Source organism: Acipenser ruthenus, chromosome 35 (genome assembly GCF_902713425.1).
Source record: "Acipenser ruthenus chromosome 35, fAciRut3.2 maternal haplotype, whole genome shotgun sequence".
Classification (NCBI taxonomy): domain Eukaryota; kingdom Metazoa; phylum Chordata; class Actinopteri; order Acipenseriformes; family Acipenseridae; genus Acipenser; species Acipenser ruthenus.
The window spans coordinates 4,121,264-4,143,135 of NC_081223.1; the positions used below are offsets into that span (position 1 = coordinate 4,121,264).

At 40.8% G+C, this 21,872-nt stretch overlaps 17 non-coding genes across 17 annotated transcripts; 11 read left to right on the top strand and 6 right to left on the bottom strand.

Annotated features, from left to right (window-relative positions):
- The first annotated feature begins 259 nt into the window (after positions 1–259).
- Positions 260–333, top strand: trnai-aau (transfer RNA isoleucine (anticodon AAU)). The gene has a single exon. It is a non-coding gene; the product is annotated as a tRNA-Ile (tRNA).
- Positions 334–503: 170 nt separating this feature from the next.
- On the bottom strand, positions 504–585 carry trnas-aga (transfer RNA serine (anticodon AGA)). Its single transcript has one exon. It is a non-coding gene; the product is annotated as a tRNA-Ser (tRNA).
- Positions 586–2,130: 1,545 nt separating this feature from the next.
- Positions 2,131–2,346, top strand: LOC131705409 (small nucleolar RNA U3). The gene has a single exon (XR_009310366.1). It is a non-coding gene; the product is annotated as a small nucleolar RNA U3 (small nucleolar RNA).
- A 678-nt stretch (positions 2,347–3,024) lies between these two features.
- trnal-cag (transfer RNA leucine (anticodon CAG)) lies at positions 3,025–3,106 on the top strand. The gene has a single exon. It is a non-coding gene; the product is annotated as a tRNA-Leu (tRNA).
- Positions 3,107–3,648: 542 nt separating this feature from the next.
- Positions 3,649–3,730, bottom strand: trnas-uga (transfer RNA serine (anticodon UGA)). The gene has a single exon. It is a non-coding gene; the product is annotated as a tRNA-Ser (tRNA).
- A 1,560-nt stretch (positions 3,731–5,290) lies between these two features.
- LOC131705411 (small nucleolar RNA U3) lies at positions 5,291–5,506 on the top strand. The gene has a single exon (XR_009310368.1). It is a non-coding gene; the product is annotated as a small nucleolar RNA U3 (small nucleolar RNA).
- Positions 5,507–6,184: 678 nt separating this feature from the next.
- Positions 6,185–6,266, top strand: trnal-cag (transfer RNA leucine (anticodon CAG)). The gene has a single exon. It is a non-coding gene; the product is annotated as a tRNA-Leu (tRNA).
- Positions 6,267–6,808: 542 nt separating this feature from the next.
- Positions 6,809–6,890, bottom strand: trnas-uga (transfer RNA serine (anticodon UGA)). The gene has a single exon. It is a non-coding gene; the product is annotated as a tRNA-Ser (tRNA).
- A 1,560-nt stretch (positions 6,891–8,450) lies between these two features.
- On the top strand, positions 8,451–8,666 carry LOC131705412 (small nucleolar RNA U3). Its single transcript, XR_009310369.1, has one exon. It is a non-coding gene; the product is annotated as a small nucleolar RNA U3 (small nucleolar RNA).
- A 679-nt stretch (positions 8,667–9,345) lies between these two features.
- On the top strand, positions 9,346–9,427 carry trnal-cag (transfer RNA leucine (anticodon CAG)). Its single transcript has one exon. It is a non-coding gene; the product is annotated as a tRNA-Leu (tRNA).
- Positions 9,428–9,969: 542 nt separating this feature from the next.
- Positions 9,970–10,051, bottom strand: trnas-uga (transfer RNA serine (anticodon UGA)). Its single transcript has one exon. It is a non-coding gene; the product is annotated as a tRNA-Ser (tRNA).
- A 1,560-nt stretch (positions 10,052–11,611) lies between these two features.
- On the top strand, positions 11,612–11,827 carry LOC131705413 (small nucleolar RNA U3). Its single transcript, XR_009310370.1, has one exon. It is a non-coding gene; the product is annotated as a small nucleolar RNA U3 (small nucleolar RNA).
- Positions 11,828–12,507: 680 nt separating this feature from the next.
- Positions 12,508–12,589, top strand: trnal-cag (transfer RNA leucine (anticodon CAG)). The gene has a single exon. It is a non-coding gene; the product is annotated as a tRNA-Leu (tRNA).
- Positions 12,590–13,131: 542 nt separating this feature from the next.
- Positions 13,132–13,213, bottom strand: trnas-uga (transfer RNA serine (anticodon UGA)). Its single transcript has one exon. It is a non-coding gene; the product is annotated as a tRNA-Ser (tRNA).
- Positions 13,214–14,773: 1,560 nt separating this feature from the next.
- On the top strand, positions 14,774–14,989 carry LOC131705414 (small nucleolar RNA U3). The gene has a single exon (XR_009310371.1). It is a non-coding gene; the product is annotated as a small nucleolar RNA U3 (small nucleolar RNA).
- A 679-nt stretch (positions 14,990–15,668) lies between these two features.
- On the top strand, positions 15,669–15,750 carry trnal-cag (transfer RNA leucine (anticodon CAG)). Its single transcript has one exon. It is a non-coding gene; the product is annotated as a tRNA-Leu (tRNA).
- A 542-nt stretch (positions 15,751–16,292) lies between these two features.
- trnas-uga (transfer RNA serine (anticodon UGA)) lies at positions 16,293–16,374 on the bottom strand. The gene has a single exon. It is a non-coding gene; the product is annotated as a tRNA-Ser (tRNA).
- Positions 16,375–21,872: the final 5,498 nt, after the last annotated feature.

Here is a 21,872-nt window from a genome sequence, read left to right on the forward strand (position 1 = left end):
TGCTTGGTAATTTGATTTGTTTTTCTTGTTAGTATTCAAATCACAAGGTCGTTAAATGAGAGAAAGTCACCGCAAGCCTGCACCTCACCACATCCTTCACACTGTTAAACTGCCTCATTATGACGAGGCCTCTAATTATGCCTTTCCAATACTTTGAATGTGTTATTGTTCAGTTTAACATGAGAACATCTTGGTAGAACAATCATAATGTCCGCAGGACTTATTTTCCTCGGGTTCTAGTATCAAGTTTTGAGTGTGTGGCCGGTTAGCTCAGTTGGTTAGAGCGTGGTGCTAATAACGCCAAGGTCGCGGGTTCGATCCCCGTACGGGCCACGGCTTTTCTTCTTTAAAGAAACCACAGCATTTCTAATGGTGCCAAAATGAACATTCTTTAACAAAATGAACCGAAGCGTTATGAAGTACAACCAGTAATATTTCAGACTTCCTGAGCTTTAAACATGTATTAACAATGAACACATACAATCAATTAAAAACAAAGCTTACGTAGTCGGCAGGATTCGAACCTGCGCGGGGAAACCCCAATGGATTTCTAGTCCATCGCCTTAACCACTCGGCCACGACTACATGCTCGGACGATTATTTGTGAAAATATCCAAAAGAAGTAAACGAAACCCGTAGTAATGCTGTAGATGGCAGTATAGGCTAACTAATGAACCGAAGTCAAATGTCTTTGTTGAAACTGTCAGATTTGTACAATGCAAGCACACGTGGGAAATGTAAATAAAATATAATTTTTGTTAACGTTCATAATAATGAATACATCTTTATTTCAAAATACGTAGCTATTTAACTGATCTTTTCAAGAAACACCCCCATCCACAAAAACAAAGTAGTTATTTAATTGAACTGAAAAATTGACTTGCTTCATGGCTGTTGCCAGAGCACTCGAGCACGTTCTGGCTAGCGTGAGCGGACTTAGCAGATAACAAGATCTACAAAGTATTTCATGCTAATAAAACATACCATAATTATGTTCGTTTTTATTATACACATGGCAACTTACAGAGACTAGGGTGTGTGAACTATGCATCAGCTGTAGAGTCACTTACATTTACATCTCACCCGAAAAACGGAGCACAAGGAGGTTAAGTGACTTGCTCAGGGTCACACAATGAGTCAGTGGCTGAGGTGGGATTTGTACCGGGGGACCTCCTGGTTAAAAGCCCTTTATCTTTAACCACTAAACGTTTGTTGAGACAGTTCAAGCCCTGTAGCAGTGTTTAACTATTTCCTGGATGTTTGCCTTTTGGTCTTACTCTGGAAAAAGTAATAATAATAATAAAAAGTAGGCAAAACCATTTTTTGAGAAACCACATTTGGGAGAAAAACTAACAGTTTGGAAACACATTTGCAAAGGCATTGGATTCTATTGTGGTGTTTCCGAACTGTTGAACGTTTCTCATTACATGCAGGTTTACTGGCTTGACAAAAAGGCGATTGACGAAAAGAATGCGGCCTGGATAGCAAAATCGCGTCCAACTGAAATAGCTCAGACTGTAACGGTCCCTGCTTCGATCCCGGGTTTTTGTATACAGCACGACTAGGGTTATTTGTTCTTAATTAATTTTTTGAATTAAAAAAACAGCACATTTTTTCTTTAGTGTAATTGGAGGAAATAAAAACGTATTATAGTGCCATTTTCTAATGCGATAAAGAAATGCAAAAAGCATCATCTCTGCGTGGGCTTGAAACACCAAAATTTCGATTAACAGCCGATCGTGCTAACCGATTATGGTGTTTTATTAGATAACACCCTGGGAGCTCAACAGAACAGTGTGTATGCATATTGCTAAAATGGAAACCAAATATACACGATTCAAATGGGAATAGTATTCAGATTTTAAGCACAAATTTGATAAACTTCACAGTGCAAAGGAGGAAGGCAGACAATTGAAATGAGGCAACTGGCTCCTACTTTTTAAATCATACGAGAAACTTGAACCCAATTAAGCTTTTAACCGCCTGCAGTTTGGAATGAGTTTGAAATGTTGTTGTAACACCTCACTGGGCAACAGCAATTGCATTATATGAAAGTCCCTGTTAATTTCTCAGCGGCACAGCTGCCGGTGCCACTCAGAGTTGGAGGGAGACGGTCGGCCACTTGCCCATAAAACAATACTTTCAGAGATCATTTCTATAGCGATTTGCTAGCGAAATGCGTTTTTAAAGTGTTTGGACTCGCTATCCACGAGGAAGAGTGAGAGTGTTCACTTTTGAGCGTGAAGGAGGCAGTGAGTGTTGTTTTTTGGCCAACTGCTCCCTGTTATTGATGACCCCTCCAGTGTTCCTTAGGGGGCTGGAGGAAGCGGACACGTTCTGAGTGGGTATCTTACCTAAAGGTACGCAAGACGAACTACAGTTGCAAAGCACTGCTGCTTTTTCGACGATTGATTAAAACTATAATTCTGACTGAAAACACGGATCACATTAATTGTGATCGGTTTGATACCAATAGGCTTACATGGCAGGTATTGTGTATAGACAATGTCATATACACAGAAATGAACACGGAGTGTGTTTATTAAGGGCTGACTCATTGAAACGTTCGAGAGATCTCGGTGTACTGGACAAATATACTGGATTTTTTCCATGTCGTAATTGTGCCGCCTGTGATAATGCGTTTGAAACTAGAGATAATGTGAGATAATGTCTGTTACTGGCGGATAGTTTACAAATGTACTCAATTATGTTACAACTTTTGTGTCTACGAAACATATCTGTAACATTTATGTAAGTCCTGTGTGTTTTTTTCATGAAGTTAATTTGCTAACAGACTGTTCTGATTTGTTTCTAACCGTGAAGCGATCGCTCTGTTTGCCGTATATTTTCTGTCTGTAAGAGGAGTGTCCTTGTGATCCCATATAGAATGCGACGAAACAGGTCGCCCTCCTTAATATAAACAGAAAAAGAATAAGTTCACGCACACACCAGGTGATTTACTGTAGCGTCAGACATTGGAGGTTCAGCAGTGTACTGCAGTGTTGTGCAAAGTTGTCGGTGTAAGTCAGGATGGCCGAGCGGTCTAAGGCGCTGCGTTCAGGTCGCAGTCTCTCTGGAGGCGTGGGTTCGAATCCCACTTCTGACAAATCTTTTTGTTTATTTATTTCTTAAAACGTCCATCGAATGCTTGGTAATTTGATTTGTTTTTCTTGTTAGTATTCAAATCACAAGGTCGTTAAATGAGAGAAAGTCACCGCAAGCCTGCACCTCACCACATCCTTCACACTGTTAAACTGCCTCATTATGACGAGGCCTCTAATTATGCCTTTCCAATACTTTGAATGTGTTATTGTTCAGTTTAACATGAGAACATCTTGGTAGAACAATCATAATGTCCGCAGGACTTATTTTCCTCGGGTTCTAGTATCAAGTTTTGAGTGTGTGGCAGGTTAGCTCAGTTGGTTAGAGCGTGGTGCTAATAACGCCAAGGTTGCGGGTTTGATCCCCGTACGGGCCATGGCTTTTCTTCTTTAAAGAAACCACAGCATTTGTAATGGTGCCAAAATGAACAATCTTTAACAAAATGAACTGAAGCGATATGAACTACAACCAGTAATATTTCAGACTTCCTGTGCTTTAAACATGTATTAACAATGAACACATACAATCAATTAAAAACAAAGCTTACGTAGTCGGCAGGATTCGAACCTGCGCGGGGAAACCCCAATGGATTTCAAGTCCATCGCCTTAACCACTCGGCCACGACTACATGCTCGCACGGTTAGTTGTGAAAATATCCAAAAGAAGTAAACGGCTCCCGCAGTAATGCTGTAGATGGCAGTATAGGCTAACTAATGAACCCAAGTCAAATGTCTTTGTTGAAACTGTCAGATTTGTACAATGCAAGCACACGTGGGAAATGTAAATAAAATATAATTTTTGTTAACGTTCATAATAATGAATACATCTTTATTTCAAAATACGTAGCTATTTAACTGATCTTTTCAAGAAACACCCCCATCCACAAAAACAAAGTAGTTATTTAATTGAACTGAAAAATTGACTTGCTTCATGGCTGTTGCCAGAGCACTCGAGCACGTTCTGGCTAGCGTGAGCGGACTTAGCAGATAACAAGATCTACAAAGTATCTCATGCTAATAAAACATACCATAATTATGTTCGTTTTTATTATACACATGGCAACTTACAGAGACTAGGGTGTGTGAACTATGCATCAGCTGTAGAGTCACTTACATTTACATCTCACCCGAAAAACGGAGCACAAGGAGGTTAAGTGACTTGCTCAGGGTCACACAATGAGTCAGTGGCTGAGGTGGGATTTGTACCGGGGGACCTCCTGGTTAAAAGCCCTTTATCTTTAACCACTAAACGTTTGTTGAGACAGTTCAAGCCCTGTAGCAGTGTTTAACTATTTCCTGGATGTTTGCCTTTTGGTCTTACTCTGGAAAAAGTAATAATAATAATAAAAAGTAGGCAAAACCATTTTTTGAGAAACCACATTTGGGAGAAAAACTAACAGTTTGGAAACACATTTGCAAAGGCATTGGATTCTATTGTGGTGTTTCCGAACTGTTGAACGTTTCTCATTACATGCAGGTTTACTGGCTTGACAAAAAGGCGAGTGACGAAAAGAATGCTGTCTCGATAGCAACATCGCGTCAAGCTGAAATAGCTCAGTTGGGAGAGCGTTAGACTGTAACGGTCCCTGCTTCGATACCGGGTTTTTGTATACAGCACGACTAGGGTTATTTGTTCTTAATTAATTTTTTGAATTAAAAAAACAGCACATTTTTTCTTTAGTGTAATTGGAGGAAATAAAAACGTATTATAGTGCCATTTTCTAATGCGATAAAGAAATGCAAAAAGCATCATCTCTGCGTGGGCTTGAAACACCAAAATTTCGATTAACAGCCGATCGTGCTAACCGATTATGGTGTTTTATTAGATAACACCCTGGGAGCTCAACAGAACAGTGTGTATGCATATTGCTAAAATGGAAACCAAATATACACGATTCAAATGGGAATCGTATTCAGATTTTAAGCACAAATTTGATAGACTTCACAGTGCAAAGGAGGAAGGCAGACAATGCAAATGAGGCAACTGGCTCCTACTTTTTAAATCATACGAGAAACTTGAACCCAATTAAGCTTTTAACCGCCTGCAGTTTGGAATGAGTTTGAAATGTTGTTGTAACACCTCACTGGGCAACAGCAATTGCATTATATGAAAGTCCCTGTTAATTTCTCAGCGGCACAGCTGCCGGTGCCACTCAGAGTTGGAGGGAGACGGTCGGCCACTTGCCCATAAAACAATACTTTCAGAGATCATTTCTATAGCGATTTGCTAGCGAAATGCGTTTTTAAAGTGTTTGGACTCGCTATCCACGAGGAAGAGTGAGAGTGTTCACTTTTGAGCGTGAAGGAGGCAGTGAGTGTTGTTTTTTGGCCAACTGCTCCCTGTTATTGATGACCCCTCCAGTGTTCCTTAGGGGGCTGGAGGAAGCGGACACGTTCTGAGTGGGTATCTTACCTAAAGGTACGCAAGACGAACTACAGTTGCAAAGCACTGCTGCTTTTTCGACGATTGATTAAAACTATAATTCTGACTGAAAACACGGATCACATTAATTGTGATCGGTTTGATACCAATAGGCTTACATGGCAGGTATTGTGTATAGACAATGTCATATACACAGAAATGAACACGGAGTGTGTTTATTAAGGGCTGACTCATTGAAACGTTCGAGAGATCTCGGTGTACTGGACAAATATACTGGATTTTTTCCATGTCGTAATTGTGCCGCCTGTGATAATGCGTTTGAAACTAGAGATAATGTGAGATAATGTCTGTTACTGGCGGATAGTTTACAAATGTACTCAATTATGTTACAACTTTTGTGTCTACGAAACATATCTGTAACATTTATGTAAGTCCTGTGTGTTTTTTTCATGAAGTTAATTTGCTAACAGACTGTTCTGATTTGTTTCTAACCGTGAAGCGATCGCTCTGTTTGCCGTATATTTTCTGTCTGTAAGAGGAGTGTCCTTGTGATCCCATATAGAATGCGACGAAACAGGTCGCCCTCCTTAATATAAACAGAAAAAGAATAAGTTCACGCACACACCAGGTGATTTACTGTAGCGTCAGACATTGGAGGTTCAGCAGTGTACTGCAGTGTTGTGCAAAGTTGTCGGTGTAAGTCAGGATGGCCGAGCGGTCTAAGGCGCTGCGTTCAGGTCGCAGTCTCTCTGGAGGCGTGGGTTCGAATCCCACTTCTGACAAATCTTTTTGTTTATTTATTTCTTAAAACGTCCATCGAATGCTTGGTAATTTGATTTGTTTTTCTTGTTAGTATTCAAATCACAAGGTCGTTAAATGAGAGAAAGTCACCGCAAGCCTGCACCTCACCACATCCTTCACACTGTTAAACTGCCTCATTATGACGAGGCCTCTAATTATGCCTTTCCAATACTTTGAATGTGTTATTGTTCAGTTTAACATGAGAACATCTTGGTAGAACAATCATAATGTCCGCAGGACTTATTTTCCTCGGGTTCTAGTATCAAGTTTTGAGTGTGTGGCAGGTTAGCTCAGTTGGTTAGAGCGTGGTGCTAATAACGCCAAGGTTGCGGGTTTGATCCCCGTACGGGCCATGGCTTTTCTTCTTTAAAGAAACCACAGCATTTGTAATGGTGCCAAAATGAACAATCTTTAACAAAATGAACTGAAGCGATATGAACTACAACCAGTAATATTTCAGACTTCCTGTGCTTTAAACATGTATTAACAATGAACACATACAATCAATTAAAAACAAAGCTTACGTAGTCGGCAGGATTCGAACCTGCGCGGGGAAACCCCAATGGATTTCAAGTCCATCGCCTTAACCACTCGGCCACGACTACATGCTCGCACGGTTAGTTGTGAAAATATCCAAAAGAAGTAAACGGCTCCCGCAGTAATGCTGTAGATGGCAGTATAGGCTAACTAATGAACCCAAGTCAAATGTCTTTGTTGAAACTGTCAGATTTGTACAATGCAAGCACACGTGGGAAATGTAAATAAAATATAATTTTTGTTAACGTTCATAATAATGAATACATCTTTATTTCAAAATACGTAGCTATTTAACTGATCTTTTCAAGAAACACCCCCATCCACAAAAACAAAGTAGTTATTTAATTGAACTGAAAAATTGACTTGCTTCATGGCTGTTGCCAGAGCACTCGAGCACGTTCTGGCTAGCGTGAGCGGACTTAGCAGATAACAAGATCTACAAAGTATCTCATGCTAATAAAACATACCATAATTATGTTCGTTTTTATTATACACATGGCAACTTACAGAGACTAGGGTGTGTGAACTATGCATCAGCTGTAGAGTCACTTACATTTACATCTCACCCGAAAAACGGAGCACAAGGAGGTTAAGTGACTTGCTCAGGGTCACACAATGAGTCAGTGGCTGAGGTGGGATTTGTACCGGGGGACCTCCTGGTTAAAAGCCCTTTATCTTTAACCACTAAACGTTTGTTGAGACAGTTCAAGCCCTGTAGCAGTGTTTAACTATTTCCTGGATGTTTGCCTTTTGGTCTTACTCTGGAAAAAGTAATAATAATAATAAAAAGTAGGCAAAACCATTTTTTGAGAAACCACATTTGGGAGAAAAACTAACAGTTTGGAAACACATTTGCAAAGGCATTGGATTCTATTGTGGTGTTTCCGAACTGTTGAACGTTTCTCATTACATGCAGGTTTACTGGCTTGACAAAAAGGCGAGTGACGAAAAGAATGCTGTCTCGATAGCAACATCGCGTCAAGCTGAAATAGCTCAGTTGGGAGAGCGTTAGACTGTAACGGTCCCTGCTTCGATACCGGGTTTTTGTATACAGCACGACTAGGGTTATTTGTTCTTAATTAATTTTTTGAATTAAAAAAACAGCACATTTTTTCTTTAGTGTAATTGGAGGAAATAAAAACGTATTATAGTGCCATTTTCTAATGCGATAAAGAAATGCAAAAAGCATCATCTCTGCGTGGGCTTGAAACACCAAAATTTCGATTAACAGCCGATCGTGCTAACCGATTATGGTGTTTTATTAGATAACACCCTGGGAGCTCAACAGAACAGTGTGTATGCATATTGCTAAAATGGAAACCAAATATACACGATTCAAATGGGAATCGTATTCAGATTTTAAGCACAAATTTGATAGACTTCACAGTGCAAAGGAGGAAGGCAGACAATGCAAATGAGGCAACTGGCTCCTACTTTTTAAATCATACGAGAAACTTGAACCCAATTAAGCTTTTAACCGCCTGCAGTTTGGAATGAGTTTGAAATGTTGTTGTAACACCTCACTGGGCAACAGCAATTGCATTATATGAAAGTCCCTGTTAATTTCTCAGCGGCACAGCTGCCGGTGCCACTCAGAGTTGGAGGGAGACGGTCGGCCACTTGCCCATAAAACAATACTTTCAGAGATCATTTCTATAGCGATTTGCTAGCGAAATGCGTTTTTAAAGTGTTTGGACTCGCTATCCACGAGGAAGAGTGAGAGTGTTCACTTTTGAGCGTGAAGGAGGCAGTGAGTGTTGTTTTTTGGCCAACTGCTCCCTGTTATTGATGACCCCTCCAGTGTTCCTTAGGGGGCTGGAGGAAGCGGACACGTTCTGAGTGGGTATCTTACCTAAAGGTACGCAAGACGAACTACAGTTGCAAAGCACTGCTGCTTTTTCGACGATTGATTAAAACTATAATTCTGACTGAAAACACGGATCACATTAATTGTGATCGGTTTGATACCAATAGGCTTACATGGCAGGTATTGTGTATAGACAATGTCATATACACAGAAATGAACACGGAGTGTGTTTATTAAGGGCTGACTCATTGAAACGTTCGAGAGATCTCGGTGTACTGGACAAATATACTGGATTTTTTCCATGTCGTAATTGTGCCGCCTGTGATAATGCGTTTGAAACTAGAGATAATGTGAGATAATGTCTGTTACTGGCGGATAGTTTACAAATGTACTCAATTATGTTACAACTTTTGTGTCTACGAAACATATCTGTAACATTTATGTAATGCCTGTGTGTTTTTTTTCATGAAGTTAATTTGCTAACAGACTGTTCTGATTTGTTTCTAACCGTGAAGCGATCGCTCTGTTTGCCGTATATTTTCTGTCTGTAAGAGGAGTGTCCTTGTGATCCCATATAGAATGCGACGAAACAGGTCGCCCTCCTTAATATAAACAGAAAAAGAATAAGTTCACGCACACACCAGGTGATTTACTGTAGCGTCAGACATTGGAGGTTCAGCAGTGTACTGCAGTGTTGTGCAAAGTTGTCGGTGTAAGTCAGGATGGCCGAGCGGTCTAAGGCGCTGCGTTCAGGTCGCAGTCTCTCTGGAGGCGTGGGTTCGAATCCCACTTCTGACAAATCTTTTTGTTTATTTATTTCTTAAAACGTCCATCGAATGCTTGGTAATTTGATTTGTTTTTCTTGTTAGTATTCAAATCACAAGGTCGTTAAATGAGAGAAAGTCACCGCAAGCCTGCACCTCACCACATCCTTCACACTGTTAAACTGCCTCATTATGACGAGGCCTCTAATTATGCCTTTCCAATACTTTGAATGTGTTATTGTTCAGTTTAACATGAGAACATCTTGGTAGAACAATCATAATGTCCGCAGGACTTATTTTCCTCGGGTTCTAGTATCAAGTTTTGAGTGTGTGGCAGGTTAGCTCAGTTGGTTAGAGCGTGGTGCTAATAACGCCAAGGTTGCGGGTTTGATCCCCGTACGGGCCATGGCTTTTCTTCTTTAAAGAAACCACAGCATTTGTAATGGTGCCAAAATGAACAATCTTTAACAAAATGAACTGAAGCGATATGAACTACAACCAGTAATATTTCAGACTTCCTGTGCTTTAAACATGTATTAACAATGAACACATACAATCAATTAAAAACAAAGCTTACGTAGTCGGCAGGATTCGAACCTGCGCGGGGAAACCCCAATGGATTTCAAGTCCATCGCCTTAACCACTCGGCCACGACTACATGCTCGCACGGTTAGTTGTGAAAATATCCAAAAGAAGTAAACGGCTCCCGCAGTAATGCTGTAGATGGCAGTATAGGCTAACTAATGAACCCAAGTCAAATGTCTTTGTTGAAACTGTCAGATTTGTACAATGCAAGCACACGTGGGAAATGTAAATAAAATATAATTTTTGTTAACGTTCATAATAATGAATACATCTTTATTTCAAAATACGTAGCTATTTAACTGATCTTTTCAAGAAACACCCCCATCCACAAAAACAAAGTAGTTATTTAATTGAACTGAAAAATTGACTTGCTTCATGGCTGTTGCCAGAGCACTCGAGCACGTTCTGGCTAGCGTGAGCGGACTTAGCAGATAACAAGATCTACAAAGTATCTCATGCTAATAAAACATACCATAATTATGTTCGTTTTTATTATACACATGGCAACTTACAGAGACTAGGGTGTGTGAACTATGCATCAGCTGTAGAGTCACTTACATTTACATCTCACCCGAAAAACGGAGCACAAGGAGGTTAAGTGACTTGCTCAGGGTCACACAATGAGTCAGTGGCTGAGGTGGGATTTGTACCGGGGGACCTCCTGGTTAAAAGCCCTTTATCTTTAACCACTAAACGTTTGTTGAGACAGTTCAAGCCCTGTAGCAGTGTTTAACTATTTCCTGGATGTTTGCCTTTTGGTCTTACTCTGGAAAAAGTAATAATAATAATAAAAAGTAGGCAAAACCATTTTTTGAGAAACCACATTTGGGAGAAAAACTAACAGTTTGGAAACACATTTGCAAAGGCATTGGATTCTATTGTGGTGTTTCCGAACTGTTGAACGTTTCTCATTACATGCAGGTTTACTGGCTTGACAAAAAGGCGAGTGACGAAAAGAATGCTGTCTCGATAGCAACATCGCGTCAAGCTGAAATAGCTCAGTTGGGAGAGCGTTAGACTGTAACGGTCCCTGCTTCGATACCGGGTTTTTGTATACAGCACGACTAGGGTTATTTGTTCTTAATTAATTTTTTGAATTAAAAAAACAGCACATTTTTTCTTTAGTGTAATTGGAGGAAATAAAAACGTATTATAGTGCCATTTTCTAATGCGATAAAGAAATGCAAAAAGCATCATCTCTGCGTGGGCTTGAAACACCAAAATTTCGATTAACAGCCGATCGTGCTAACCGATTATGGTGTTTTATTAGATAACACCCTGGGAGCTCAACAGAACAGTGTGTATGCATATTGCTAAAATGGAAACCAAATATACACGATTCAAATGGGAATCGTATTCAGATTTTAAGCACAAATTTGATAGACTTCACAGTGCAAAGGAGGAAGGCAGACAATGCAAATGAGGCAACTGGCTCCTACTTTTTAAATCATACGAGAAACTTGAACCCAATTAAGCTTTTAACCGCCTGCAGTTTGGAATGAGTTTGAAATGTTGTTGTAACACCTCACTGGGCAACAGCAATTGCATTATATGAAAGTCCCTGTTAATTTCTCAGCGGCACAGCTGCCGGTGCCACTCAGAGTTGGAGGGAGACGGTCGGCCACTTGCCCATAAAACAATACTTTCAGAGATCATTTCTATAGCGATTTGCTAGCGAAATGCGTTTTTAAAGTGTTTGGACTCGCTATCCACGAGGAAGAGTGAGAGTGTTCACTTTTGAGCGTGAAGGAGGCAGTGAGTGTTGTTTTTTGGCCAACTGCTCCCTGTTATTGATGACCCCTCCAGTGTTCCTTAGGGGGCTGGAGGAAGCGGACACGTTCTGAGTGGGTATCTTACCTAAAGGTACGCAAGACGAACTACAGTTGCAAAGCACTGCTGCTTTTTCGACGATTGATTAAAACTATAATTCTGACTGAAAACACGGATCACATTAATTGTGATCGGTTTGATACCAATAGGCTTACATGGCAGGTATTGTGTATAGACAATGTCATATACACAGAAATGAACACGGAGTGTGTTTATTAAGGGCTGACTCATTGAAACGTTCGAGAGATCTCGGTGTACTGGACAAATATACTGGATTTTTTCCATGTCGTAATTGTGCCGCCTGTGATAATGCGTTTGAAACTAGAGATAATGTGAGATAATGTCTGTTACTGGCGGATAGTTTACAAATGTACTCAATTATGTTACAACTTTTGTGTCTACGAAACATATCTGTAACATTTATGTAATGCCTGTGTGTTTTTTTTTCATGAAGTTAATTTGCTAACAGACTGTTCTGATTTGTTTCTAACCGTGAAGCGATCGCTCTGTTTGCCGTATATTTTCTGTCTGTAAGAGGAGTGTCCTTGTGATCCCATATAGAATGCGACGAAACAGGTCGCCCTCCTTAATATAAACAGAAAAAGAATAAGTTCACGCACACACCAGGTGATTTACTGTAGCGTCAGACATTGGAGGTTCAGCAGTGTACTGCAGTGTTGTGCAAAGTTGTCGGTGTAAGTCAGGATGGCCGAGCGGTCTAAGGCGCTGCGTTCAGGTCGCAGTCTCTCTGGAGGCGTGGGTTCGAATCCCACTTCTGACAAATCTTTTTGTTTATTTATTTCTTAAAACGTCCATCGAATGCTTGGTAATTTGATTTGTTTTTCTTGTTAGTATTCAAATCACAAGGTCGTTAAATGAGAGAAAGTCACCGCAAGCCTGCACCTCACCACATCCTTCACACTGTTAAACTGCCTCATTATGACGAGGCCTCTAATTATGCCTTTCCAATACTTTGAATGTGTTATTGTTCAGTTTAACATGAGAACATCTTGGTAGAACAATCATAATGTCCGCAGGACTTATTTTCCTCGGGTTCTAGTATCAAGTTTTGAGTGTGTGGCAGGTTAGCTCAGTTGGTTAGAGCGTGGTGCTAATAACGCCAAGGTTGCGGGTTTGATCCCCGTACGGGCCATGGCTTTTCTTCTTTAAAGAAACCACAGCATTTGTATTGGTGCCAAAATGAACAATCTTTAACAAAATGAACTGAAGCGATATGAACTACAACCAGTAATATTTCAGACTTCCTGTGCTTTAAACATGTATTAACAATGAACACATACAATCAATTAAAAACAAAGCTTACGTAGTCGGCAGGATTCGAACCTGCGCGGGGAAACCCCAATGGATTTCAAGTCCATCGCCTTAACCACTCGGCCACGACTACATGCTCGCACGGTTAGTTGTGAAAATATCCAAAAGAAGTAAACGGCTCCCGCAGTAATGCTGTAGATGGCAGTATAGGCTAACTAATGAACCCAAGTCAAATGTCTTTGTTGAAACTGTCAGATTTGTACAATGCAAGCACACGTGGGAAATGTAAATAAAATATAATTTTTGTTAACGTTCATAATAATGAATACATCTTTATTTCAAAATACGTAGCTATTTAACTGATCTTTTCAAGAAACACCCCCATCCACAAAAACAAAGTAGTTATTTAATTGAACTGAAAAATTGACTTGCTTCATGGCTGTTGCCAGAGCACTCGAGCACGTTCTGGCTAGCGTGAGCGGACTTAGCAGATAACAAGATCTACAAAGTATCTCATGCTAATAAAACATACCATAATTATGTTCGTTTTTATTATACACATGGCAACTTACAGAGACTAGGGTGTGTGAACTATGCATCAGCTGTAGAGTCACTTACATTTACATCTCACCCGAAAAACGGAGCACAAGGAGGTTAAGTGACTTGCTCAGGGTCACACAATGAGTCAGTGGCTGAGGTGGGATTTGTACCGGGGGACCTCCTGGTTAAAAGCCCTTTATCTTTAACCACTAAACGTTTGTTGAGACAGTTCAAGCCCTGTAGCAGTGTTTAACTATTTCCTGGATGTTTGCCTTTTGGTCTTACTCTGGAAAAAGTAATAATAATAATAAAAAGTAGGCAAAACCATTTTTTGAGAAACCACATTTGGGAGAAAAACTAACAGTTTGGAAACACATTTGCAAAGGCATTGGATTCTATTGTGGTGTTTCCGAACTGTTGAACGTTTCTCATTACATGCAGGTTTACTGGCTTGACAAAAAGGCGAGTGACGAAAAGAATGCTGTCTCGATAGCAACATCGCGTCAAGCTGAAATAGCTCAGTTGGGAGAGCGTTAGACTGTAACGGTCCCTGCTTCGATACCGGGTTTTTGTATACAGCACGACTAGGGTTATTTGTTCTTAATTAATTTTTTGAATTAAAAAAACAGCACATTTTTTCTTTAGTGTAATTGGAGGAAATAAAAACGTATTATAGTGCCATTTTCTAATGCGATAAAGAAATGCAAAAAGCATCATCTCTGCGTGGGCTTGAAACACCAAAATTTCGATTAACAGCCGATCGTGCTAACCGATTATGGTGTTTTATTAGATAACACCCTGGGAGCTCAACAGAACAGTGTGTATGCATATTGCTAAAATGGAAACCAAATATACACGATTCAAATGGGAATCGTATTCAGATTTTAAGCACAAATTTGATAGACTTCACAGTGCAAAGGAGGAAGGCAGACAATGCAAATGAGGCAACTGGCTCCTACTTTTTAAATCATACGAGAAACTTGAACCCAATTAAGCTTTTAACCGCCTGCAGTTTGGAATGAGTTTGAAATGTTGTTGTAACACCTCACTGGGCAACAGCAATTGCATTATATGAAAGTCCCTGTTAATTTCTCAGCGGCACAGCTGCCGGTGCCACTCAGAGTTGGAGGGAGACGGTCGGCCACTTGCCCATAAAACAATACTTTCAGAGATCATTTCTATAGCGATTTGCTAGCGAAATGCGTTTTTAAAGTGTTTGGACTCGCTATCCACGAGGAAGAGTGAGAGTGTTCACTTTTGAGCGTGAAGGAGGCAGTGAGTGTTGTTTTTTGGCCAACTGCTCCCTGTTATTGATGACCCCTCCAGTGTTCCTTAGGGGGCTGGAGGAAGCGGACACGTTCTGAGTGGGTATCTTACCTAAAGGTACGCAAGACGAACTACAGTTGCAAAGCACTGCTGCTTTTTCGACGATTGATTAAAACTATAATTCTGACTGAAAACACGGATCACATTAATTGTGATCGGTTTGATGCCAATAGGCTTACATGGCAGGTATTGTGTATAGACAATGTCATATACACAGAAATGAACACGGAGTGTGTTTATTAAGGGCTGACTCATTGAAACGTTCGAGAGATCTCGGTGTACTGGACAAATATACTGGATTTTTTCCATGTCGTAATTGTGCCGCCTGTGATAATGCGTTTGAAACTAGAGATAATGTGAGATAATGTCTGTTACTGGCGGATAGTTTACAAATGTACTCAATTATGTTACAACTTTTGTGTCTACGAAACATATCTGTAACATTTATGTAATGCCTGTGTGTTTTTTTTCATGAAGTTAATTTGCTAACAGACTGTTCTGATTTGTTTCTAACCGTGAAGCGATCGCTCTGTTTGCCGTATATTTTCTGTCTGTAAGAGGAGTGTCCTTGTGATCCCATATAGAATGCGACGAAACAGGTCGCCCTCCTTAATATAAACAGAAAAAGAATAAGTTCACGCACACACCAGGTGATTTACTGTAGCGTCAGACATTGGAGGTTCAGCAGTGTACTGCAGTGTTGTGCAAAGTTGTCGGTGTAAGTCAGGATGGCCGAGCGGTCTAAGGCGCTGCGTTCAGGTCGCAGTCTCTCTGGAGGCGTGGGTTCGAATCCCACTTCTGACAAATCTTTTTGTTTATTTATTTCTTAAAACGTCCATCGAATGCTTGGTAATTTGATTTGTTTTTCTTGTTAGTATTCAAATCACAAGGTCGTTAAATGAGAGAAAGTCACCGCAAGCCTGCACCTCACCACATCCTTCACACTGTTAAACTGCCTCATTATGACGAGGCCTCTAATTATGCCTTTCCAATACTTTGAATGTGTTATTGTTCAGTTTAACATGAGAACATCTTGGTAGAACAATCATAATGTCCGCAGGACTTATTTTCCTCGGGTTCTAGTATCAAGTTTTGAGTGTGTGGCAGGTTAGCTCAGTTGGTTAGAGCGTGGTGCTAATAACGCCAAGGTTGCGGGTTTGATCCCCGTACGGGCCATGGCTTTTCTTCTTTAAAGAAACCACAGCATTTGTATTGGTGCCAAAATGAACAATCTTTAACAAAATGAACTGAAGCGATATGAACTACAACCAGTAATATTTCAGACTTCCTGTGCTTTAAACATGTATTAACAATGAACACATACAATCAATTAAAAACAAAGCTTACGTAGTCGGCAGGATTCGAACCTGCGCGGGGAAACCCCAATGGATTTCAAGTCCATCGCCTTAACCACTCGGCCACGACTACATGCTCGCACGGTTAGTTGTGAAAATATCCAAAAGAAGTAAACGGCTCCCGCAGTAATGCTGTAGATGGCAGTATAGGCTAACTAATGAACCCAAGTCAAATGCCTTTGTTGAAACTCTGTCAGATTTGTACAAGGCAAGCACACATGGGAAAAGTAAATACAATATACTTTCTGTTAACGTTCATAATAATGAATACATCTTTATTTCAAAATACGTAGCTATTTAATCCTAACAGAAACAATAGGCTTCCCAGCCATCAGCTTGGAAGCAGAATGGAGATCAAATCGGACGAATAACGAGTGCAAAATGGAATGTGGAAATCAATGTAAAGGCAGTTTAAATAAGAGCAGCTGCAATACATTAAATAGAGTTATATTTAAGAGCAAGCAGTAACTGCAGTAGAGTATTTAATTATGGATGGACCAAACTTGCAGGTCGCCACTGTCACATTTTCCAGGAAATCACGGCTAATACTGAGAAAGAAAACAGATGATAACCTAACAGAAAACTAGTGAAAAACACTGCACTGATTAACTGAACGGGTCAAACGTAGCCTACTGAATTGCTGAATTGTTGGGGGGAGCGTGGCGCATCCAGCTGAGGCGCTTCATCTGAATTGCAGGGTGTGCCTTATAGCCTGGAGATCGCTGGTTCCAATCCAGACTATGCCATCGCCGACAGGAACGCCGAGGGGGCGGCGCACAGTTGGCAGAGTGCCACCCGGGTTGGGAGGGTTTAGGTCAGCTTGGTAATCATTGTCTCAACAAGCTCCAGCAACTCCTGTGGCGACCGGTCTCCTGCGAGTTGTGGGCAGAACTGCGTTTCCTCCAACACCGCTACAGCCAGGTGCGGCTGGCTTTGCTGTTGCAGTGTGACAAGAGGAAGGTGGCTGACGGCGTTTGTTTCAGAGGATGCGCATGATGAGTCTTCGTTCTCCCGAGTCGATACGGGAAGCTGCAGCAGCGCCATAAAAAAAACAATTGGATATTCCAAATTGGGAGATTTTTTTAAAATATTACAAAAAAATAAATTAAATAGTTAAGCTTCAAAAAATCTATTTTTGACTGAGCGAGTTAAGTGTGTACGGTATCCTGACAACACAACACGTTGAAAACACAGAAAAGACGCTGAGAAAAAAAAAAGTTTTCTATTTCCTGTTTAATTAAGAAAATACAATAAAAAAGATTATTCTCTTACTTGTCTTCCTGCCATATCCCCTCTTTTTTGGTCAAATATTGAATATATTCGTATTCAATTTCAAACGACTGTTCTTTGTTCCCATGATGCATCTGTGATGGGCTGGGTTTTAGCGATCGCGATAATTTCTGATATTTTACAGTGGCTGGACTTTATAATAATAAAAAATGAAAAAGGGTAACGAGCGACAAATGCATTAATTTCTGTCGATTTGTTCTATTTTAATGGGTTAAAATTTTACAAATTTAAAAGACATTCATTAAGAAAAGATAAAACTAATTTAATCACCTTTAAGAATTATGTTTTTATTGACAGAAATATATTTGATGTATGTGTGTTTGGCATGAAATCAAATAAAGTCCCATTGGATTTTGCTTGAAAAGAGGAAACACAAAAGATGTTTTTTTAGGTTTTTTTTTTTTTTTTTAAATAAAGCATTTATTCAACATGTTTGTTTTTTTTACAAAAATACAACACAATACAACACGGAATGTTTTTTTTTTGTTAAAAGAATGACAATAGTTAAAATATTTTCTCGTTTTTTTTCTGTTTGTTGTTGGGCTGCCATCTTGGTAAGAGCTTGTCAATTGTCGCATGTGAACACATTCCCTACCAAAATGTCCAGTACAGTACAGTACCATGCTGTTAGATTAGACTGGACTGTATTGAATTAGCTGGCTCTCAGATCCCAAGTACAGTACAGTGCTGTTAGATTAGACTGGACTGTATTGAATTAGCTGGCACTCAGATCTCCAGTACAGTACCGTGCTGTTAGATTAGACTGGACTGTATTGCATTAGCTGGCTCTCATATCTCCAGTACAGTGCTGTTAGATTAGACTGGACTGTATTGTTAGCTGGCTCTCAGGTCACCAGTACAGTACCGTGCTGTTAGATTAGACTGGACTGTATTGAATTAGCTGGCTCTCAGATCCCCAGTACAGTACAGTGCTGTTAGATTAGACTGGAATGTATTGAATTAGCTGGCTCTCAGATCTCCAGTACAGTACCGTGCTGTTAGATTCGACTGGAATGTATTGAATTAGCTGGCTCTCAGATCCCCAGTACAGTACCGTGCTGTTAGATTAGACTCTACTGTATTGAATTAGCTGGCTCTCAGATCCCCAGTACAGTACAGTGCTGTTAGATTAGACTGGACTGTATTGAATTAGCTGGCTCTCATATCTCCAGTACAGTACCGTGCTGTTAGATTAGACTGGAATGTATTGAATTAGCTTGCTCTCAGATCCCCAGTACTGTACAGTACTGTTAGATTAGACTGGACTGTATTGAATTAGCTGGCTCTCAGATCCCCAGTACAGCACAGTGCTGTTAGATTCGACTGGACTGTATTGAATTAGCTGGCTCTCAGATCCCCAGTACAGTACCGTGCTGTTAGATTAGACTGGACTGTATTGAATTAGCTGGCTCTCAGATCCCCAGTACAGTGCTGTTAGATTAGACTGGACTGTATTGAATTAGCTGGCTCTCAGATTCCCAGTACAGTACCGTGCTGTTCGATTAGACTGGACTGTATTGAATTAGCTGGCTCTCAGATCATGAGTACAGTACAGTGCTGTTAGATTAGACTGGACTGTATTGAATAAACTGGCTCTCAGATCTCCAGTAAAGTGCTGTTAGATAAGACTGGACTGTACTGAATTAGCTGGCTCTCAGATCCCCAGTACAGTGCTGTTAGATTAGACTGGACTGTATTGAATTAGCTGGCTCTCAGATCCCCAGTACAGTACCGTGCTGTTAGATTAGACTGGACTGTATTGAATTAGCTGGCTCTCAGATCCCCAGTACAGTGCTGTTAGATTAGACTGGACTGTATTGAATTAGCTGGCTCTCAGATCCCCAGTAAAGTACAGTGCTGTTAGATTAGACTGGACTGTATTGAATAAACTGGCTCTCAGATCTCCAGTACAGTGCTGTTAGATAAGACTGGACTGTACTGAATTAGCTGGCTCTCAGATCCCCAGTACAGTGCTGTTAGATTAGACTGGACTGTATTGAATTAGCTGGCTCTCATGTCTCCAGTACAGTACAGTGCTGTTTGATTAGACTGGACTGTATTGAATTAGCTGGCTCTCAGATCCCCAGTACAGTACAGTGCTGTTAGATTAGACTGGACTGTATTGAATTAGCTGGCTCTCAGATCCCCAGTACAGTACAGTGCTGTTAGATTAGACTGGACTGTATTGAATTAGCTGGCTCTCATGTCTCCAATACAGTACAGTGCTGTTTGATTAGACTGGACTGTATTGAATTAGCTGGCTCTCAGATCCCCAGTACAGTACAGTGCTGTTTGATTAGACTGGACTGTATTGAATTAGCTGGCTCTCAGATCCCCAGTACAGTACAGTGCTGTTAGATTAGACTGGACTGTATTGAATTAGCTGGCTCTCAGTTCCCCATTACAGTACCGTGCTGTTAGATTAGACTGGACTGTATTGAATTAGCTGGCTCTCCGATCCCCAGTACAGTACAGTGCTGTTAGATTAGACTGGACTGTATTGAATTAGCTGGCTCTCAGATCCCCAGTACAGCACAGTGCTGTTAGATTAGACTGGACTGTATTGAATTAGCTGTCTCCCAGATCCCCAGTACAGTACTGTGCTGTTAGATTAGACTGGACTGTATTGAATTAGCTGGCTCTCAGATCCCCAGTACAGTACAGTGCTGTTAGATTAGACTGGACTGTATTGAATTAGCTGGCTCTCAGATCCCCAGTACAGTACCGTGCTGTTAGATTAGACTGGACTGTATTGAATTAGCTGGCTCTCAGATCCCCAGTACAGTACCGTGCTGTTAGATTAGACTGGACTGTATTGAATTAGCTGGCTCTCAGATCCCCAGTACAGTGCTGTTAGATTAGATTGGACTGTATTGAATTAGCTGGCTCTCAGATCCCCAGTAAAGTACAGTGCTGTTAGATTAGACTGGACTGTATTGAATAAACTGGCTCTCAGATCTCCAGTACAGTGCTGTTAGATAAGACTGGACTGTACTGAATTAGCTGGCTCTCAGATCCCCAGTACAGTGCTGTTAGATTAGACTGGACTGTATTGAATTAGCTGGCTCTCATGTCTCCAATACAGTACAGTGCTGTTTGATTAGACTGGACTGTATTGAATTAGCTGGCTCTCAGATCCCCAGTACAGTACAGTGCTGTTTGATTAGACTGGACTGTATTGAATTAGCTGGCTCTCAGATCCCCAGTACAGTACAGTGCTGTTAGATTAGACTGGACTGTATTGAATTAGCTGGCTCTCAGTTCCCCAGTACAGTACCGTGCTGTTAGATTAGACTGGACTGTATTGAATTAGCTGGCTCTCCGATCCCCAGTACAGTACAGTGCTGTTAGATTAGACTGGACTGTATTGAATTAGCTGGCTCTCAGATCCCCAGTACAGCACAGTGCTGTTAGATTCGACTGGACTGTATTGAATTAGCTGTCTCCCAGATCCCAAGTACAGTACTGTGCTGTTAGATTAGACTGGACTGTATTGAATTAGCTGGCTCTCAGATCCCCAGTACAGTACAGTGCTGTTAGATTAGACTGGACTGTATTGAATTAGCTGGCTCTCAGATCCCCAGTACAGTACCGTGCTGTTAGATTAGACTGGACTGTATTGAATTAGCTGGCTCTCAGATCCCCAGTACAGTGCTGTTAGATTAGACTGGACTGTATTGAATTAGCTGGCTCTCAGATCCCCAGTACATTACCGTGCTGTTAGATTCGACTGGACTGTATTGAATTAGCTGGCTCTCAGATCCCCAGTACAGTACAGTGCTGTTAGATTAGACTGGACTGTATTGAATTAGCTGGCTCTCAGATTCCCAGTACAGTACAGTGCTGTTAGATTAGACTGGACTGTATTGAATTAGCTGGCTCTCAGATTCCCAGTACAGTACAGTGCTGTTAGATTAGACTGGACTGTATTGAATTAGCTGGCTCTCAGATCATGAGTACAGTACAGTGCTGTTAGATTAGACTGGACTGTATTGAATAAACTGGCTCTCAGATCTCCAGTACAGTGCTGTTAGATAAGACTGGACTGTACTGAATTAGCTGGCTCTCAGATCCCCAGTACAGTGCTGTTAGATTAGACTGGACTGTATTGAATTAGCTGGCTCTCATGTCTCCAGTACAGTACAGTGCTGTTAGATTAGACTGGACTGTATTGAATTAGCTGGCTCTCAGATCCCCAGTACAGTACCGTGCTGTTAGATTAGACTGGACTGTATTGAATTAGCTGGCTCTCAGATCCCCAGTACAGTACCGTGCTGTTAG